At 33.1% G+C, this 23,135-nt stretch overlaps 1 protein-coding gene and 1 long non-coding RNA gene across 5 annotated transcripts in view; both read right to left on the bottom strand.

Annotated features, from left to right (window-relative positions):
* The window catches only part of LOC146395472 (uncharacterized), a 491,363-nt gene that overhangs the window by 264,317 nt on the left and 203,911 nt on the right, over positions 1 to 23,135 (bottom strand). The window lies entirely within an intron of this gene.
* Positions 12,527 to 16,335, bottom strand: LOC146395473 (uncharacterized). The gene is made up of 2 exons (XR_014830850.1): positions 14,972 to 16,335; positions 12,527 to 13,759 (listed from the first exon to the last, which is right to left on the bottom strand). It is a non-coding gene; the product is annotated as an uncharacterized LOC146395473 (long non-coding RNA).

Genomic DNA, 23,135 nt, shown 5'->3' with positions numbered 1-23,135 from the left:
CCAGAGCCACAGCAACGCAGGATCTGAGCCGCGTCTGCAACCTACACCAGAGCTCATGGCAACGCCGGATCGTTAACCCACTGAGCAAGGGCAGGGACCGAACCCGCAACCTCAAGGTTCCTAGTCGGAGTCGTTAACCACTGCGCCACGACGGGAACTCCTCTATTTTATAACATTTTCATTTAATAATTAGGAGTTCCCATAGTGGCTCAGTGATTAATGAACCTGAATAGCATCCATGAGGATGCAGGATTTATCCCTGGCCTTGCTCGGTGGGTTAAGAATCTGGTGTTGCCTTCAGCTTTGGTGTAGGTCACAAATGTGGCTCAGATCCTGTGTTGCTGTGGCTCTGGTGTAGTCTGGAGGCTACAGCTCCGACTGGACCCCTAGCCTAGGAAGCTCCATATGCTGTGGATGCAACCCTAAAACGACAAAAAAAAGACCAATAAATAAATAAATAGGAGTTCCCGTCATGGCGCAGTGGTTAACGAATCCGACTAGGAATCATGAGGTTGCGGGTTCGGTCCCTGCCCTTGCTCAGTGGGTTAACGATCCGGCATTGCCGTGAGCTGTGGTGTAGGTCACAGACGCGGCTTGGATCCTGCGTTGCTGTGGCTCTGGCATGGGCCGGGGGCTACAGCTCCGATTCGACCCCTAGCCTGGGAACCTCCATATGCCGTGGGAGCGGCCCAAAGAAATAGAAAAAAGACAAAAAAAAAAAAAAAAAAGGTAAATAAATAAATAAAACTGAATATTTACTTGTGTGAGTATTTAATGTCTTCTCTACTTTGTGTACAAATACGTCTTGTGAGTAAATTGAACATGTCTGATTTTTCTCATTGTTATATCCTGTGTGTCTAGAACAGTGCCTAGGACAAATTGCATAAAACATAATAATATGTCAATGAATTTAAGTCATGTTTCATGCTAAAATTGTTTCCATTTTATACTACAATGTTACCTAAATTATGTGTAATATCAGGCTAGAAATATTGTCTGTTTTCCAAATGGTTATTGTGAAAGATTTAACTTTGAATAAATTTTGAAAGAATACAATGAACATCATCATAATCTTCACTAAAATTATTTTTGACATTTTGCCACACTTGTTTCATCTAGCTTGCTTTCTTTCTCATTCCTTTGGTTTTTCTTTCTGAACCACTTGAAAGTGAGCAGCACTAAGCATGACATGATACCTTCCCCCAATTACTTCAACATCTATGTCTTAAGAACAAAAACATTTTTATCTGTATCATAAATACCACGATAACATCTAGGATATTTAAAAATAGGTGTAAATCTATTGACGATTGTAATAAAAGAATTAATACATACTTCTGAATTTTATTATATCCATTATAAAATAAAATAAGATATATATAGTATTTAACAATATATTATTGCACCTATCTCAATATCCTAGAAAATGAATTTGATAGTTTCTCTTTCTACAAAGATTCTACGTGTTAAAAAGAGGATTCAAGTGGAAGTCACTGGAACTCTGAGGCATATTTATTATTCTACCATACATATCATGAAAAATCATGATCATATTACTGACATTGTTTCTAGGATTAACTGGAAATTAGACTATTTCTGAGGGTTTAAATAGAAAATGCAATGGAAAAAATTTCTATGCATATTTGGCTCTCAAGTGGATAACAGATGATTCTCCCAGTGTATTAAGATATTTTCTTCTCTAAAACTGGCTCTGTTATCATATGTGGATATATTTTTTTTCTGAGCCCATTATAGTATAACAATCACTGATAACTTCTATAGGTAGAGGTAAAATATTAAAACCTGTGTAATACTTTGTTCAAGACATATTGTTACAATGTTTTATTTATTTATTTTTAAATGTTATATTTAAAAATATTCAGTGACCAGTCTTAGAATACCGTTGAACAGAGTTGACCAAAAGACATTCTAGCCAGAAAGGAGTCCTTCATTTCAAGTTTTATTACCTGAGGATGTTTCTACCATCCATGTGACATTGCCAATTCCATAATTCATAACTTAATACCTTGAAAAATGCATAGATCTCTACCAGAAAAACATCTATCCAAGCATACATGTCACTCCTTTACATTGGGTCTCTGACTGAGGAATGAATTGAAAATATGTAAGGGGTATTTTTAGCACACTGTACTTAGCATGCAGAGAATGGTTTGTATTCAGGAAAAAAAATCAGATAAGCTGAAAAAGTTGAAAGAAAAAGTAACTATGGAGAAACATCTAATGAGAAATAAACTGATATATTTCAACAATATTTCATTCATACTCATATATTTGTATGAGAGTCCCCCCCCCCGGAATAATTCATAATTTATTTTATATTTTATTTTTAAATTTTATACATTTTTAAAATATTACATTCCATTCACAGTTATTAAAAAATATTGGCTATATTCTCTGTGTTGTACAATACATCCTTATAATCTATCTTACACTCAATAGCTTGTATCTCTTATTCCCTCACCCGTATATTGCCTCTCCCCTCCATACTGATAACCACTATTTTGTTCTCTATTTCTATGAGTCTCCTTTTTTTCCATTATATTCACTAGTTTGTTGTAATTTTTAGACCCCACATATAAGTGATACAATACAGTATTTGTCTTTTTCTGTCTGATTTATTTCACTTAGCACAATCCCCTTCAAGTCCATCCATGTTGCTGCAAATGGCAAAATTCTGTTTAGTTTTTTTACGGCTGAGATGTATTCTATTGTGTGTGTGTGTGTGTGTGTGTGTGTGTGTGTGTGTGTGTGTGTGTGTGTGTGTGTGTATCACATCTTATTTGTCCATTCATCAGTTGCTGGACACTTAGGTTGCTTCCATATCTTGTAAATTATAAATAATACTGCAAAGGGTATTGGGTAACATGTATCTTGTCAATTTTTTTTTTTTTTTTTTTCAGATATATACCTAGGAGTGGAACTGCTGAGTCATATAGTAGTTCTAGTTTTGGTTTTCAACCTTCCATGCTGTTATCCACAGGGGCTGTGCAAATTGCATTCCCACCAACAGTGTATGAGGGTTTCCTTTACTCCATATCTTTGCCAGTATTTGTTATTAATGTTCTTTTTGATGGTAGCCGTTCTGACAGTTGTGAGATAATATCTCATTGTGGTTTTGATTTGCATTTCCCTGATAACTAATGATGTTGAACATCTTTTCATGTGCCTATTTGCTATCTGCATTTAACAAAGCCAGAGGAATCAAGTCCCCTGATTCCAGATTACACTATAAAGCTACAGTCATCAAAACAGTATGGTACTGGCTCAAAAACAGAGACATAGATCCATGGAACAGATTAGAGAGCCTAGAGATAAACCCACCCATTTATGGTCAGTTAATCTATGACAAAGGAGGTAAGAATATACAATGCCGAAATATTGTATCTTTGATAAGTGGTACTAGAAAACTGGACAGGTACATGAAAAATAATGAAATTATAGCACTCTCTGACATCATGTACAAAAATAAACTTAAAATACATTAAAGACCTACATGTAAGACCAGATACTACAAAACACCCAGAGGTAAACCTGGGCAGAACAATCTTTGACATAAATAGCAGCAATATTTTTTGGATCCACCTTGTAAAGTAAAGGAAATAAAAACATAAATAAACAAATGGGACTTTTTTAAACTTAAAATCATTTGCACAGCAAAGGAAACCACTGACAAAATAAAAAGACAACCTACAGAATGGGAGAAAATATTTGCAAATTATATGATTGATAAGGAATGAATATCCAACATATATAAACAGCTCATAAAATTCAACATCAAAAAAACCCTCAATTTTAAAAAGGGCAGAATAAATGAATAGATATTTTTAAATATAAAATAAAACATTTTATTTTATATTTTACGTGGAAAAACCCTTAATCTTTCTTTAAAGGCATCCCAGAGCAGCATCCAAGATCACTATAATCTAGTTGCAATACTTTGTTTTTAGATTTCTTTATATGTATTTGCCACATATTAACTGAAAAAAAACACTTATTTTATAAAATAAATATTTGCCATAATTTAACTGAGAAAAAAACCATGTGGCTCAGCAGGTTAAGGATCCAGCACTATAACTGCTGTGGCTTTGGGTTTCATACCCAGCCCAGGAATTTCCACATGCCATGTGTGTGGCAAAAAAATAAATAAATAAAGTAACTATTTAAGACAATAAATTCATCTACTTCCTGTTCATTAATTTTTCATTCATATTGATGCTATGCCAGTTTTTTAAAATCACACTATCTAGATAATTAAATTAATTCATTAAAAATATTAGATAAGAAAAACATCATTGAAAATGAAAAAAAAAATATAACATGGAAATCATGTTGACATTTAAAAACTACAACACAGAGAATTTGATGATCTTGCTGAAAAAAGGAAGATATAAAATTTCTATTTACTGGCCATAGTTTGACAGAAATGGAATCAGTTTAAAATCCTATTCACAGTAGTAACAGAAATCCATAAAATTACTTAGGAATACAATCCATAAAAATGGATGTTATATATAAACAACATTAGCCAAAATTTTTAAAATGCAATACAATTACTAAAAACTACAAAAATGCAAAATAGAGGGGAGTAATTAATATTCCTAGAGATTTTAATATTTAAAGGTATAATTTACATAGATATAATTCATTAATAAAATCCAAAATGTTAGGTGGAAAATATTTTTAATATTTATATGGTAGAATAAATTTCAAGAACTGTAGATATTCTTTTGAAAATAATAACTGAGATTGAAAGAAATATTTTACAATCTTCAGTAGAGTGGATATTTATAGTTTACAATCAAGCAATTTCATTTTTATTATATAATGCATATACATTTTCATAGAAGAAACTAAGAAACATAAAAAATACTGAGAATACAGTAAGAATATTTTTTCTAAATTCAGTATGTTGGAAAGTCCATCAACAAAGAAATGAATAAATAAATTTTAATATTCATACAATTTAATAATTTGCATAGATAAATATGTGTGAATTAGACCACAGTGAAAAATAACGTAAGTATGGTGTTGCATGTTCAAGGAAAAAATTCTAAGAAAAATGCAATCAGTATATATACTTCAATAAAGTTTAAAAATATGCAAAATTATGATATAATATTTATGTATACATTTAATTATGTGTGTTATATTCAGAAATACATGGGAATAAAAAACATCAAATTCAAGATAATAGTTGTCTCTGTCAAAAGGAGTTTATGCAATAAATGAAGACTGCAAAGGTACCTTAAACTGCCTTTGCTAATTTTTTTGATTGAATAGATTAGTACATAGATATTTCTGGAAATAGTTTCACAAAATTCTGGAGGTCTTAAGTATTTCATAACAATATTATTTATTTATTATTTATAATTTATTTATTGCATCTTGTCTTTTTAGGGCCACACCCACAGCATACAGAGGTTTCCAGGCTAGGGGTCTAATTGGCGCCATAGCTGCTGGCCTACACCACAGCCACAGTAATGCCTGATCCAAGCCTCATCTGTGACCTACACCACAGCTCATGGCAACGCCAGATCCTTGACCCACTGAGTGAGGCCAGGGATTGAACCTGCAACCTCATGGTTCCTAGTCAGATTCATTTCTGCTGTGCCACTACAGGATCTTCAACAATTTAATTAATTAATTAATTTTTATTACTCAATGAATTTTATTACATTTATAGTTCTACAATTATAAATTATAATAAATTACAACCAAATTATAGCATTTCCATCCCAAACCCCATCATAACAGTTTTAAAGAGCAGAAATCTTAGTATACATTACATACTTTTTAATTTAATTAATTTATTATTATTATTATTTCCTTTTAGGGCTGCACCTGAGGTATGGGAAATTCCCAGGTTAAGGGTTGAATCGCAGCTGCAGCTGCAGGCCTACACCACAGTCACAGCAACATCAGATCCCAGTTGCATCTGTGTTCTACACAGCAGCTTGTGGCAATGCCAGATCCTTAAGCTGCTGATAAATGCCAGGAATCGAACCTTCATTCTCATGAAAACTGTGGGGGTTTCTTAACCTGCTGAGTCATAATAGGAACTCTTTATTTTACTTTTTTTAAAAAAATTATTGAAATATAGTTGACTTACAATGTTATGTTAGTTTCAGGTATATATAAAGTGATTCAGTTATATATATGTATATAAATATGTATTGTGTTTTTTACATTCTCTTCCACTATAAGTTATTACAAGATATTTAGTATAGTTTCCTGTGCTATAAAGTGAGCCCTCTGTTGGTTACCTACTTTATAGTAGTAGGGTGTATATTTCAACCCTAGCCTTCTAATTTATCACCACTTTTATCCCCTTTAGTAACCATAAGTTTGATTTTCATATCTGTGAAATCTATTTCTGTTTTGTAAATAGCTCATTTGTATCCTTGTTCAGATTCAATATATAAGTGATATCATATGATATTTGCCTTTGCCTGGCTTACTTCACTTAGCATAGTAACCTCTGGATCCATGCACGTTACTGCACATGGCATTATTTCATTAAGGGATTGATACAATGTTAAAATATATTTCATTTACATAGATGCTCATTACTATTTTTATTATCATTACTGATAAGCAGTTGTATCATGACTTCCATGGCTTTTTTTTCACATTCACTTGTTTTATATTATATAATATGTGTGTGATGGTAAGAATATTTGGTCTTAAGAATTATCAGATATGAATATATATCTTCTTGAACTAGAATTTTACATAATAAAGAACTATACTAGTTGCATTACAAAATGTAATTTGTACTAACTCAAATTAAATAATAAGAACAAATGAAAAGCAGGTTATGAAGAAGGTATTCTCTACCAGATGATAAAATTTTTTATAAAGGTCCAGTAATAGAGAGAAAATGCATATGAACATAACCAAGTAGATAAATGGAAAGAAAAAAGACAGTTCCAGAAGATGTAAATAAATATGAAGACTCAGGAAAAACAAATAATAGAAGAGTAGTATTAATACACATATTTGTAATTGTTATGGCTGCGCCTGGGGCATAGGGAAGTTCTTGGGCAGGGGTCAAATCAGAGCTGCAGGTTTAGTCTACACCACAGCCCACACGGGATCCAGGCCACATCTGCAACCTGAGACCTACACCGTAGATTGAAGGCAATACCAGATCTGAGCATTGAACTCTTATTCTCACAGGGACAATGCTGGTCCTTAACCTGCTGAGCCACAGTAAGAACTCCATAATAATAATATTACTAATATAGCTATATGGAAAGACTTTTATGCTCAGGCATTAATTAACTGGTGGATGTAAATCAAAACATCAATGAATTCTTTGCTATCCATTAGGAATGGTAATATTGCGGGCAATAGATAACTTCATATATTCTATTGTTAATAACCACTTAAAAATAATTTGGAAAAATCATGAGGGACTCTATTAATACTTTAAATATAGACAATGCTTTTAAAAATAGAACTTTAACATTTTGGACTTCACCTCTACAGAAATTCAAGAAAAGAAAATTTCTTAAATCAAAAGATGCAGGAAAATTGTTATTTAGGAAGTAAGTGAGTAAATGCAAATTTGTGAGGCCACTTGCATGTTCATAAACAGGAGAACAATAGAGAATAGTGAATATAATATACATATATATCATAGAGAATATATAAAATGAATATATTTATTTAAAATATTTAAATTGCTAAATTTTGGCAAGGGTATAGGTCAAATTTTCAGAGAAAACAGATAAATACATGTAAATGTATTTAAGGATGTCATTTAAAATAAAATTAACTGTGTGAGTGTGTAAGTATCTATGTGTGCTGATGATCATAGAGAAAAGTGTAAAGGGTACACAAATTATTTTTAATAGAAACCTAAGGAATTTGCATTGTAAGTATGAATATGTTTCTGCATATCATCATTTATTTTGTTGCCATTAGCATCTATTATTTGTGGGAAACACTTTTAAAAAGTCAGTCAGCACACAAAATAAATTAAAAATCATGATTGTGATATACTTTTTAAGTGATCCTAAGTCATGCATTTTAGAAAAATAAATATTAATTAGAAACAGAAGGATATAAATTATAGTAAAATTTATCTCCTACTATGCTAGTGTGTGACTTTTATCACAGTAGAATATACATATAATCCTCCTAAGACTTACTTCTATAGAAAATACATATATTTCTTTTTCTCCCACATTGTAATCTAATGCTCTATAATGGAGATTAACATCTGGAAAAGTAGAGATGACTTAATTGGCAATTGGAGAACCAATTCCATTCATGTGTTCAAGTCAAATTTTTTGGTAATGATTGCAACATGGTGTGAAATGCTTATTGCTAGTGAATCAGAGTTGGTCTGAAGAATACGTTGCTACAAAAAGAGCTTCCGATTCTCTAACTTTTAATAAGAAAAGGTTGTAAGATAGATCTGGCAAATCAGAACTCTGGAATAGTGTATTTCCATCTCTTCTAGGTGTAATACTGCCTCTTATTTTTTTAAGTGATGAAATCCCCTACTGTGCCTCAAACCTAAGGGAGATAAATGAAATAAAATAAAAATAAATATAATATTATAGTTTATATACTCTTTTAATCAATGAGATAGAAACACTGGAAAGGAGCTTGGATATGATTTAACCAAATCCCTTGGAAAAATTGGGACACAAAGAAGTGAAGTGATTTGCACATATTTATGAGAGAAAAGCTAGTCATTATTAGAACAGATTAACATTTATGATTGCTAGCCCTTGTTTGGTGATTTTTTTTTGTTTGTATAAAGAAAAAAATAACCAAGCACTTAATTTATCTAGTTGAAAAATAAATATTTAGTGTACACATTGTATTAATCAGATATTTTGAGAGGATTGAGAATAGGGTTAAGAACTAGATTACTGAGATAGGTTTAGATTCTAAAAGGGGAGACAGATAATAAAAAATAATAAAAGGGGACAAAATTATAAATTCAAATGTAATGCACAGAATAAAATGAATGAATTTGATATCACCTGACAAGGTAATATTTGAGCTAGGTCTTGGATACCAAGGGGTCTGCCTCATGAAGAAATAGGTTAAGGCCATTTCAGGCAGACAGACTTTATACTCTCAAATTTGAAAAATCAGAATGAATTTTAGGTATCCAAGATATTAAAAAAATGGCATATTTTAGTTAAAGCAGCTCTGATAATTGGCTGTTATGAATAAACTGATCTATAGAAAGGCAATAACAGAATCAGAGAAATCAATTACAAAGCAATTGCTTTAGTTGTTATCATACAGTGCTTTGACTAAAGCAACCACAATTTAGAAAGGGGTACCATTGGATACCTAGGTTTATACTTTGAGGTTAAACCTAACAAATCTTCAAAATAAATACAGCATGAGACTTAAGACAAATTAAGAGTACATTCTAAGTTTTGAACTTGAGCAACTCTATAGACTGTGGCATACTGAAGGAACAGGGCTGTGGTACAGTAAGAGTTGGGAATTCAAATTTGGACATATTGCATTTACAAACTGTATATATCTTGACAACAAGACAGAGTTGTCAAGTAGGCCATTAGTTATATATATGAGTCTGGAGTTCTGGCACTCTTCTTGGAAAGGGGATAAATGTGAAGGTACCTGCACATAGACGTTATTTTGAATCATGTTGTTTAAGAAGTTTCCCTTTAGTGGGATTAAAGATAAACAGGGGCAGGAGTCTCCTGTGGCTCAGCGGATAATGATGTGGCATTTTCACTGCAGGCTTGACACTGCTGTGGTTCAGGTTCCATCCCTGGCCCAGGAACTTCCACATGCTGCAGATGCAACATAAACAAACAAACAAAACAAACAAATAAAAATAAATAAATAAATAAATAAATAAATAAATGGAATAGTGTAAAATCAAGCTCTGGGTATGACTAGTCCCATGAAGAGAAGGCAGCAAGAAAGTACATGTGTTTCAAGAAGAAAACTGGAACCAGCTCCATTAAATGCCATGGATAGGTCACATAAGACTTTTTTTTTTTAAGTGTTATGGCCTTCAGATTTGTCATTTTGCAAGTCACCATTGACCGTGACAAGAACAATTTTATGGCATTCCAGTTGTGGCTCAGTGGAAATGAATCCGACTAGGAACCACGAGGGTGGGGGTTCGATCCCTGGCCTCACTCAGTGGGTTCAGATCTGGCATTGCCGTGAACTGTGGTGTTACCAGTGTGGCTTGGATCTGGCATTACTGTGGCTGTGGTGTAGGCTAGCAGCTGTAGCTCCAATTAGACCCCTAGCCTGGGAACCTCCATATGCTACAAGTATGGCCCTAAAAAGACAAAACACAAAGAAAAAGTAAAGAACAGTTTTATAATAAAGGATGGAGGAACATTATTTGAATTTATACATGATGCTATTTAAAAAAAAAAACTGAAATAATCTGAATAAGTTTGAGAAAGAAAGATCATTAATAGGTTTCATCTAGCTTGTACTAACTTTCATGATTTGAGAAACTTCAATGGCATTTTCAATAAGAAAAATTTGGTCCTATATAATTAACCTGAGAATTTCATCTAGGCAAAAAGGTTAACGCCGACAGAAATGAAAGTTAAATCATAACTATTCAAGTGAAATAAATAGTCCTGCTTCACTGTGTAAAATGATTACCTCAAAAATGATGTATGAAGTGAGTCTGCTGGTTAGAGAGACCATCACATGGTTGATTACATGATATGTAAAATTACCCAGTACTTTAGAATAATAGATAACAATCTTGCCTCATTTCTATTTTTTCAATCCATTTCAAAAATATATTGCTTTCTAATTTATTTCTCTTCTTGAACTATATCAATGTTTAGACAGGGATTCCCTACGCCTAAATCACTCTAGAAATAAAAGAGACTGTAGAACAATTATTATGTTTTAACAATTCCAGATATTCTTTAAAGTTACTTTCCCTGCAGTAGAAGCTCCACCAATCAATTATACAGTTGATTGGGTAGTTCTTTTTTCTGTGTTTAAGGCAGTTTTATTTTGATTGTTAAGACCATCATAATGATTTGAGAATATAAATTGTGTCAGTTGTATTCAGAGACTCTAAAAATGTACCCTCAAAAATAAACAGGACTGAAATCTTACTCTTCAATTAAGTACAGTTAAGTAATTCATTTGGTTAACATTGTTGGCTGGAGTAGGCAATAATTTTTTTTTTTTTTCTTTTTATGGCTGCACCTACATCTGCTGCATATGGAAGTTCCCAGGCCAGTGGTTGAATTGGAGCTGCAGCTGTTTCCTAAGCCACAGCCATAGCAATACTGGATGCAGCCTGCAGCAAGGCCAAATCCTTAATTCACTGAGCAAGGCCAGGGATCAAACCTGCATCCTCACAGACAACGCCAAGACCTTAACCCGCTGAGCCACAAAAAGAACTCCTAGAGTAAGCAATATTGAACCCCTAGAGAAAAAAAATACATTATCTATTGGTAATGAGTCAAGCTTATCTTGAAATGGAAGTCCAACTAATTGTAGGTACTAATTTTAATGAGTAATTTATATTTTTGATGCCATGAAGCTTCCCCCATTTCCATTACAGGCACTCTTTTTTTTTTTTTTCGTAATAGTAGAATACCATATTGAGGTATACTTATTCAGAAACAACATATATCCAACCCTGGAATTACCAGCATTACATGGTATGGTATGGTATAAAAGATTCTTAGGAACATCCCTGTTCTTTTTGCTCCTGCAAGGTCTGGGGAGACAACAGCACTATAACTCTCAAAAATGAGGTTAAATACTACTCCGATTTATCATCTTGCTTTGTTTCCTTGAGAAAGACACACAATGCCTATGCTCATTTTGTTCTTTTTAAGGGTACTTTGACTTACTTCAAAACAATTGAGGGAATTTTTCCACTTAAAAAAAGCTATTTCCTAACATCCATTTTTACTGGAAGATTCTCAACTTAAAGATCTTCAAATGGGGTTGTTATCTGTAACAAATGCATTAATTTGGCATATGATTTTATAATAGAAATTTATAGAGTTAAAAGCAGAGAACGGAAATACTACACACTGAAAGGTGGACTCCAACTGCTCATAATTGTTTGTGAATGCAGAAAGTGAGAATAAGGGGAAAAAAAGCCAAATATTTCTGATTCATTTTCATGATCCACTGGCCAGCTGCTACCAGGAGAATCCTTAATGAAGCATACGGTTTCATGCTGCTTGGCCCCACAGCATGAGCTATGCTTCACCTTCTGGTACATTCTTTACTCTTTCCTAACACCAAAAAGGTCCATGTGTTTTGAACACATTAAAACAAGATATGTATATATTATCCAGTTTTCTTTGAAAGTCACTGACAGCTACCATACCATTTTCGAGAGTGACAGCATTCAGTGGAGCATTGTTCTGTGAAATGGAGTACCGAATCACATAGTGTGAAAGGAAAAATGTAAAATCAAAAGTTTTCCAGAAGCTATTATTTAGTAACATTTTTGTTAAGGAGTTAATAGTATAATAGCTCACCTGTAATATTTGTTTCTTTTTCTGAGAAAAATTGGGTTTTGCTAACAATTGGATTGTAATATTATTACATGTGTTTGATGTTCCGATCACTTGTTAGTTTTGTGTTGCATTTCCTAGCACTTTAAAAAACTATGTGGTCTTTGACATCACGGCTTACAATTGAGTGCTGACAGCATATCAATGAGATTTTCTTACTAAGGTTATTCTTATAAGTTTTAAAATAGAAATTTATAAATGCACTTTAAGTTCTAAGATATCAGAAGTAAACAGCATTTATTTTTTTTTTTTTTTTATTAAGCTACCTACTGGTTACAGAGATTGCTCAGTTGATTTGAGAAATATAAATATGGAGCTCATTTTTTTTCTCTGCATCTTGTCTTGGTCTTGAAATTGAGATTGATTTTCAAACATGAACAGTTTGTAGAATTCCATCTGTGAATACTAACAGTCATTAAAAGATGAGCATGTATCCTATGTTTATCTACTAAAACATGCCTTAACTCAGAATGTTTAACCCAAGTTAGAAAATTCATTAAGTGTGCCTTCTTATACTATCTAGTTCATTATATCATGAGTTTGCTCTATGAATAATACATTATGCATACAAGGAAATTAGAGAAATCACACCAGCACGGAAGGCCACACTCCCAGCACTAACTGATTTAAAATTACAACCTAAGCACCTCCCTGAATATTGTGGGTAAAACAGAAATTCACTGTAGTTATCAATTGTTATAGAAAGAAGAATGGTAATTTTAAAAATCCTTAGGAACATATTTTTATTTTTTTCTAAGAATTCCTCATCTTTGGTTCCTCAGAAAATAGGCCCATAGGACCTGAGACAGATGGGAAGGTAATCTGTTGAGACAGTTTTTTTTTTTTTTTTTTTTTTGTTTGTTTGTTTTTTTATCAGAAAGGCCTGTATTGAGAAGTAGGATTAGACAGGGTCAGGAGTAGAACTTGAACATTGTGGCACAAGGACTCAGCTGGTTCAAAGCACAGCTTGGGAGCTAGGATGGATCTTGAAACTAGGAGGCCAGGACTTAAAATCTGACCAGAATTAGTCACTGGACATGTGCTGCTCTAAGAACAAGACATAGCCTTGGACAAGGTGGCTTTCTTTCTCTAAGAGCAATTCCTGGTGAGTCTCAGCTTTCACTCCCTGCCAAGTTTCTATCTACCAACACTACTTTCATGAAAATTGACAGTGGATTAAGGGATCGCTCAGTGCATTAAGGGATCTGGCATTGCTGTGAGCTGTGGCTGATGTAGGTGAGGTTGTACATGCAGTCGGTGAGGTTGTCTATTATTTAAAGTTTAGCATTGCTTTCATAATTAACAATATATAATATTACCTTAAATATTGAAATAGATCAGAAAGTTTTCATCCATTTTAAAAAAGAAAATGTTATATATTAATTTTTTCTGTGCTGCTAATGGTATTGATAGCTTAGAAATATGTGTGTTGTTATATTTGAGGGTATTAATATTTGTCAAAAAAAGCATTACAATGTCAGTTTTTGGTATGAAATCACCTAAATGTTTTGTTGTAGTTTGAGCACGTGTTTAACAAGTATATAAATAAATACTAATATGGAAAAAAAAGGAGAATTAAAAAAAAGGTCTTAAAGAAAATACAGCATTTGAAATATCTAAATATAGTTTATTATGAAAAATGTACTAGATAAATTTTAAAAAGAAAAAAAATCCCTATAATTTAAATCATATGATAAACTTACATAGAGTGGTGCTTAGCAATGTGATAATGGAATTCATTAAAACCTTCCACCCTTCAGAATTCCTAGAAGGGATCCTTATACTATAGCTTCTTGCCAATCTTTCACAGGATCAATGTAATTATCCACTTTTTACAGGTGATTATATTGATGTTCAAAGAAGATAAAGAAATTTAGCTTAAAAACATGAAAATGTGATCAGGCCCCATATTCTCTTGAGAAACTTCCATCTAAAATCATTGATTGTGCTAATAGGAAGAATTGGAAAGAAAAAAATTACAAAAAGAAAAAAAGATGAGACACCATCTTGCACACTATTAAATGGAACATCTGTATATAGTAATGAAAGAGAAACATATCAATATGCATTGACTTGCTGGATTGCTATACCCCATATTTTGAGCTGTGATGATTTAGTTAAGGAGTTCAACAAAAGTGAACATCTGTTAGGTACCAGGGACAGACACAAAGTATCTTGCATTCACTGGAGCCAACTTTTGGAAATTAGACACTTTTCTCTCTCTTTTCTTTTTTTGCTTTTTTAGGGCTGCACCCATGGCATATGGAAATTCCCAGGCTAGGGGTCAAATCAGAGCTACAGCTGCTGGCCTATGCCACTGTCACAGCAATGCCAGATCTGAGCCACATCTACGACTGCATGTACAACCTCATCTACATCAGCCACAGCTCACAGCAATGCCAGATCCCTTAATCCACTGAGCGAGGGCAGGGATTGAACCTGCATCCTCATGGATACTAGTCCGATTTGTTTCCACTGCACCACAATGGGAACTCCCTAGAGACTTCCTCTTTAATTAGTGTGTCTTTAACCATAGAAAATGCATTGGTATAGGAATAAAGCTTTTTAAAAAGGGAGCTTGGATTTGTTGCTTTCTTAAAAAAAAAAAAAAACTAACAATAATTGATAACAATATATATGCATGTAACTTTAACGGTATCATTAAATAATCTATAAAATGCAATTATGAATTAGAATTTCAAAAATTTATCTGCAACTGAATGCATAGTGACATTTTGTCTTTGACTTGTTGAACCTGTTCCTTTCATGGAGTTAGCGAATAATTTGGTAGTGGCTAGGCAGATATTTCTGTACATATTTCAAAAAGGCATGATGCATTTCTAGAGTCTGTGTTCTTGCCTTTTTGATATGCAAACTTAATTCTAATGTAATTTCCAGTATGACTTTATCTGAGGATCCCCTTATGGCTTCTCCATGTGCTAAAATTTAGGAAGAAAGTTTACATAGAATGTTAATGTTTATATGTGAAGTTCTGAATACAAAGTCATGTGAGAAAAGTAAACATGATTTCTGGGACTTAACAGTTGTCAAAATAGAACAGAAAATAAAGATTAAAGTAACTTCTCATATGTAATTTTTAGAGGTATAGGCCTAAGGTCTGAGAAAGGAAAAAAAAAGAAAGTAAAGGAACAATGTGTTAAATAGAATCTATGTGTACAGAGAAGATTCTATATTTTTTCCAACATTTATTTAAGATGTTTAACATTCTGCAAAGGTAAAAGAAATGTACACTCAATATCCATCACCTACCATTAACATTTACATTAATTTTTTTTCTAGGGCCACACCTGCAACATATGGAAGTTCCCAGGCTAGGGACTGATTCTGAGCTGTAGTTGCCAGCCTACACCACAGCCACAGCAACACAGGATCTGAACCGCATCTGAGATCTACACCACAGCTCACAGCAACGCTGGATCCTTAATCCATTGAGCAAGGCCAGGGAGCAAACCCACATCCTCATGGATACTAGTCGTGTTTATTACCGCTGAGCCACAATGGGAACCTCTACATTAATTTTTATATGTTTAATTTAACATATATCTGCACATGTATCCAGCCTTTTTCATCCAAGGTTCTTTTTTTTAAGTGTTTTATTCCTTCCTTCCTTCCTCTCTTTTTTTTAAGGTTGTGCCTGTGGAATATGGTAGTACTGGGGTTACGAGCCCAATAGGAGCTACAACGACTGGCCACAGCAACACCGAATCCGAGCTGCATCTGCGGCCTACATGGTAGCTTGAGGCAAGGCCAGATCCTTAACCCACCAAGTGCAAGGCCTGGGATGGAACCCACATCCTCACAGAATGGACACTGTGTCAGGTTCTTAACTCACTGAGCCACAACAGGAACTCCCTTTTTATGTGTTTTAAAATTAATCATGTTATTATTTTAAAAGTATTAGTGAAGATTCTTATGATATATCTTATGAAGATCTTTGCAAAATATTTTTCTCAATCAGTCCTGTCTTGAACTTTCGATTCTATTTAAAATTGGAACTCTCCCAACATAACCCCTCCTTCACATATTTGGACATCCAAGTTGGTATTAACCATCTATCTATATTTTTACATTTCCCAGCTACTATGAATACATAAACACCATAAAGGTGGGAAGTTTTGTCTTTCATGCTCTAATTTATTTCAAAATCCAAGAACATAATCTGGTGCATAATATGACCTCAATATATGTTGTTTGTACTTTATTTTATTGTGTATATATATATGATGACACAAGATGTCTCACTGCAAAATATTCTCGTTTATAGCATTTAACTTCACACTTTCATATGCAATTATATAATTTTAACCTCTTATATAATTGTGAATTTATTTACAAGCCCATTCTCAATAGTATCTTCCATTAATTAAAAAAAATTTTGAGACATCAAGGGAAGACCACGTGAGGACTCAGGGAGAAAATGGCTATGTATAAGCCAAGGAAGGAGGCCTCAGAAGAAATCAACCCTGGCCACACCTTGATCTCAGGACTTTCACCCTCTAGAACAGGGAAGAACTTAGTTTCTGTCGTTAAAGCCATAAAGACTGTGGTACTTTATTATGGAAGCTCTAGCAAACCAAAATCCACCCTAGAAAAAGTCTCAACCATTAATAAAACTAAATTGGTAGTTTAAAAATCTTGACCCAAAGAACACAGCATGCTCAAATAAATAATTCTAGTTCTACCAAATATTTAAATGTTATATTATGTTATATTCAGATAATTTCTCCTCCAGAGAATAGATAAAAAGGTTCTGAGGCTAGCCTGACATAGATATAAAAGTTTCAAACAAAATATAAATAAACTGAATACAGTAATGTGTAAAGAATATAATACCTGATCACCTTACTTGATTGATCCTAAGAATTCAAAGGCAATTAATGCAATTCACCATGATAACATATCTTTAAAGAAGAAAATAAAAATAACACAGGCAAATCATTTGATATTATTTAGTGTTCATTCATAATAAAAATGTAGCAAGTTGACAATAGTAAATAATAAATTTTCTTTGTTTTCTTTCTAAAGTTATATCTCTACCCTAGACATATAATGTCTAAGGCATAGTTTTAATAAAGAATAATTACAAATAAAACAATTTTGTCCTTAGTTTGCATATCCACCATCAATTTTATTTTCACTTGTTGATTCTGCTATTATCTCTCGCCAAATTTCTTTTCTTTTATTTTTTTGTCTTTTTTTTAGGGTTGCAACCACAGCATGTGGAAGTTCCCAGGCTAGGGGTTGAATTGGAGTTGTAGCTGCTGGCTTACAGCACAGTCACAGCAAAGCCACATCTGAGCCACGTCTGTGACCTACACTGCACCTCATGGCAATGCAGGATCCTTAACCCACTAAGGGAGGCCAGGGATTGAACACACGTCCTCATAGATACTAGTTGGGTTCATTACTGCTAAGACACAATGGGAACTCCCTATTGTCAAATTTCCACTACTTGTTTCTACTACTTTTTCTAGTTGTTTCTATTACTTCTTTATTAACATAGATATAAAAATTAATAAGGTAATTCAAAACCATGAAAACATAAAACATATAGTCTTTCCTGTCTCAAAGTCTCTCTCTAGAATTACACAGGAAAGATGAACAAACTTCCAAGATCAAAAGAGTAGTGTTAAAATGACAAAGCAGTAGGTTGGGTTTTTGATAGCTTTCCTATTCTCTGTCATGCCCTGTTTACACAAAACTTGGCTCCTATGTTTCCTATTTTAAGCTGTGCGGTGCTTTGCTGTTTTGACAATCTGTTTATTATGATGAGGTCTCAGTTTTGACTTAATCTTGACATCAGTTGGCTTTTAGCTGAGAATCTGCAATTGAGATGGTGAAGCTGTCATTCTTGCTGACCTTTTAACAGCCTGGTGACAGAGACTCATTTCCTTTTGCTAGACTTTTGTTAACCAGAGATTCTGCAGGCCAGTTTAAATTAGAGATTTGGAAACACAAGCTAACAACCTGACAAATAGGATTAAAACATTCAATGTGTGAAAACATGCTTGTTATTCCAGCAGATGATAGAAGAATTTTGGGTTGGCTTGCATAAGCTGCTTTTCAAAATACATGAGCCAAATTCAGCAGATAATTTTTTATTTTTCCCTTTAACTTTGCTTGTGAAGATGCCTCCTGAAAGTAAAACTCTTCAGTTTTAGACAATGTGGTATTTTAGAGTAAAAATTTTCTCAATAAAATTAAAGGGCAATAGACTTTGTACATCACAAATTAAAAATATGTATATAAATAAAGAATGTTGATTATGGCTTAAACATAAAATACTTTTAAAATATTGAAAATAAATGTCTCTAGATTGTTAAGGTATAAAAATAAACAATGATAGTTTCAAAAACATAAATCTCTTTAATACAATATATATTTTCAGTAGCTACATTACTATAACCTAAACTTTAAATCTTGACAATACGAACCGATTTATCAGTACTTATGCTTTAAATTTAGATACACATTTAGAGGAAAGAATGTTATATATTTTATTTTTATCAAAAATTTATACCCTTAAATTGTATATAATTGTCTTCAGACATTTTCAGTAAAGGTGTATATATACATCACCTATATTTTGGGGTTATATTTTTCTCTCCTCACAGTTTTCCCTTATAATCCTTCCCTATCACATGCCTGATTCATATTAATCCTTTAATACTAATTCTACCTCATCATTATAATAAATCATTTTAATAAGCATTTTCAAAAACACTTCTGACATTCTTCTCAAGCATTTAATAGCACAAATTAAGTAAATGGCAAATCATGATTTCATTTGTATTCACTGTAATAATGTTATTCATAAGACATTATTTTGGCATTTGTGTAAATGCAGCTCTCAATTTCCATGGAAATTTATTTTTATTTTGTTCTTAATTGAGTCAATTTGACTCATTGTTCTAGATGGTTTAGTTAACTGGCTCAGAGTATCTAAGAATTAACGCAGGTACAAATAAGAGAAAAGAAGTTCCACACTTTTAGCAAGTGTTTCATTTGGCTTGTTTGATGTTTTAAAATATATTAATAATTAAGATTTGGGAGAATTTATCTATCAGTCAGAATTTCTGACATCTTCAAAAAGATGGTTGGGGGTGGTGGTGCAGGAATAAACTTTGTCTTTGGAGTATGTTCTCCAGTATAAGAATCTATTTTTCCTGCATACCATGCTGCTTCACTAGTTTTTTTTTTTATTTACTTCTTATCTCTTATAGACCAGTGTGATTGCATTGCTGATGACACAGGGTTTTTAAAGAGTATTGGGGAAACTGTCCCTGTGTCACCTGTTAAGATTGGTTTGTCACCCATCAAGATTAGTTCTAATCTCAGTCTAGGAGCAGGATCTTATGTAACTAATACTGTTATCAGTAGACAGGTAATTAGGTAGAGTACAATTTGTTAGGGTTTTAGTAAACCGAGAAGGAAATATTTGTAACAGAATCAACCACTTGCTTGGACTAAATACACAGTATTGATTACATGCAGGATACTCTCCCACCAGACAGATAATTGTCAAAATGGATCGGTTGCTTATGATTCTCCATGTTCATGACAATTGCTATATCTTAGTTCAAGGAACTGGGAAAATGTTACAATACCAAATTGGTTTTGAAGACACTGTCAGAAGAAAACATTAAATATTCCAACTATGATAGTCCTTGATGGTGACTATGTTTTGTTTTGTTTTCCTTTGTTTCTCTTATACTTAAATAAGATTCTAAACTCCACTTTTTCACCTCATTCAAGGCACTGCATTAGAACTAGGAGCTTAGATGATACTAGAAAAGTTGAATCAACTTTTTTATATCACAAAATACAACCTTATAAGTAAGCAAATTTTCTATTTGGCCATTATTATTGACTCTAAGGTTCGTTGTCATTGTTTACAAAAGAAGACATGGAATAATTAATCTTCCTTGACACTTGATTTAATTTCCTCATCTTTCAAAGATGAGCCTTAAAATGCCTCATATCAGTTCATCCTGCAACACCCTTCCTCCTGTTGGTAAACTTTTATATTTTGTTAATATTAGTTTTTATCTTCTCTTTTGCATTTGCACTGTGATTGAAGAGAAAGTCTATCATTTGCAAAGACAGAAATTCTTATTTGGCCATTTTTCAGTGATGTACAGGGGACTGTCCAGATTCTGACCTTTACAATATAATTACCCTTTCTGGGCTTCTTTCATCCATAACTGTGTATAACAACGACTTGGTTGGCCCATCCCATAAAGATGTTTTGAGAGTCAATAATGATTGAGTTGAAATCAAAAACAAATATTAATAAAAGTCTTTTTATGCACTCACAGAGCAGTCTACAAAAAATTTAATACAAGGGCAAAGAGTTGGAGTTTATCTTTTTCTTTTAAATAATTACTAGCTGACTACCTAACACATTGAAGGGCAGATTCAGAAAAATTTTCCTGGCCCTGGATTGGAATTTGCACTAATTTACATATCTCAAAGCAAAATAAGTTTTATCACTGAAGGTTCCTATACAAAAAAGAAATATTTTTAGGTTAGATGAAAATGCATGTATTTTGCTAGTCATGAAACTAGGACTATTTTCCCTGATGCTTAGTAAAATGCTTATTAGGATATGAAATACTCTACCTTTAGGTAAGGAGTACTCATATTTTTCTTAAATCCTCTTGAATCTTTTGTAGTAATCTAAGTATCTGTGAATAGGCATATATTGAAAACAGATATTGGTATTTCTGTATTGCTAAGAAAGGTGTTTTATTTAACTTTGCCTTTTTTTTTGCTCTATATTATAATTTGTATTTGACTCTGAATATAAATAAAAGAAACATGAGGAACTCAGGCCAGTAACTGCCAGCACGGTTTTAACCACAGGGGAACTTGGTAGTTGGTGTCAAGTTTCCAGACAATTGATCACTAATTTGACACTGCTAACATGAAAGGGTATCATTTTATTACACTTTAGAGTAGATATTTGTAATAAATGATGTCTCTGAAAATAAGGAGATGTTTATGCAATTAAAATAGTAGTTCTCATGCTAACGTTGGCTCATACTATTCACTAGAATTAAACTCTTTCCAACTCAGAAAATGCTGCAAGAGTCAAACAGCCTTCAGGACACCAGAGTCTAGCCAATGATATGCCATTAGGCCAGAAGTTTTTGCCTATAGTAAGGATGTGACCATTAACATTTGTATTTTTCCTGGACTTCTAATCAGAGATGTCCTTAGGAATATCCCATGCTATTTCTGCAGTGCCTTGAGGGAGTTCTTAGGTTTGTTTTCTCAGTAGCTAAAGTGTTATTACTTAGCAAAGCTTATACCTCCAACTTTTAGCTGCAAATTTATTATCTCTATTTTTTTTTCTCAGCCTGCTTGCGTCAAGGAATTATTTAAGCATATTGGGAGCTAAACTAATACAACTGGTTCTTAAGTACAGTTATTCAAATGTCATGATAGATCTAAAATAAAGAGATATGCTTCATTATGGGGTAAACACTTTAGGTTCTTTGCAGGCAGGATACTCCCCCTCCAGACAGATAATTGTGCGAAATGGATTGGTTGCTTATGATTATCCATGTTCATGACAATTACTAGATCTTAGTTCAAGAAACCAGGAAAATTACACAATCATTTCTATGTCTGGAAAATAAACATATTTATCTTAGCTGAGTGGCTTGCTTACTAATTTTTAGCTAGATTTATCATTAAAATGAAAATATCAAATTAGTGTTTTGCAGATAAAATGCCAAACCAAAATATATGAATCTATTTTGTTAAATTATTCTCAAGATTTAATAAAAAAGTAAAATACTTTCCAGGAGTTCCCGTCGTGGCGCAGTGGTTAACGAATCCAACTAGGAACCAAGAGGTTGTGGGTTCTGTCCCTGACCTTGCTCAGTGGGTTTACAATCTGGCGTTGCCGTGAGCTGTGGTGTGGGTTGCAGAAGTGGCTCGGATCCCACATTGCTGTGGCTCTGGCGTGGGCCGGGGGCTACAGCTCCGATTCAACCCCTAGCCTGGGAACCTCCATATGCCCCGGGAGCAGCCCAAAGAAATAGCAAAATGACCAAAAAAAAGTAAAATACTTTCCATATGAGAATAGAATCTTTGTTTATAAGGACTAAGCGATACAATAAAGCCATTTAAATAGCTAAACCTGTACCTCAAATTTAAAGAAAAAGTTTTAGAAAAAGCACATACATTGTTACTCAGAAAAACAATACTAATGAGTATTGTACATTACAATTACATGCATTAAAACTCTTCATATGCATCACTTGTTCATGAATCATTGTTAGATTTTATAAGTCAGAAAACAATAGCAATGACGAAAATTAATGTGATTTAATAATTATATTAGTTACACAAATTATTCAAAGGCAACACTAGTAAACTCTTCTTAAAGGTGCACTGAATTAAAAAACTACTACACTAAAAAGCGGTTTATCTTTTTTATGTAACCTAAACACAAAACTATACTTATATTTCCATTAATTCTTCTATGTGCAATACACAAATATTCACTTTAGGGTAATTGGAAAGAATGTTTTATCAGTAATTATAAAT

This window comes from Sus scrofa, chromosome 16 (assembly GCF_054392235.1).
Source record: "Sus scrofa isolate SSC_HxYL_T2T_F1_AM1 chromosome 16, Sscrofa_HxYL_maternal_Yorkshire_Landrace_v2.0, whole genome shotgun sequence".
In the NCBI taxonomy this organism is placed as follows: Eukaryota; Metazoa; Chordata; class Mammalia; order Artiodactyla; family Suidae; genus Sus; species Sus scrofa.
Note: the sequence above shows the minus strand (reverse complement) of the source record. Positions and strands in the feature narration are given on the sequence as shown.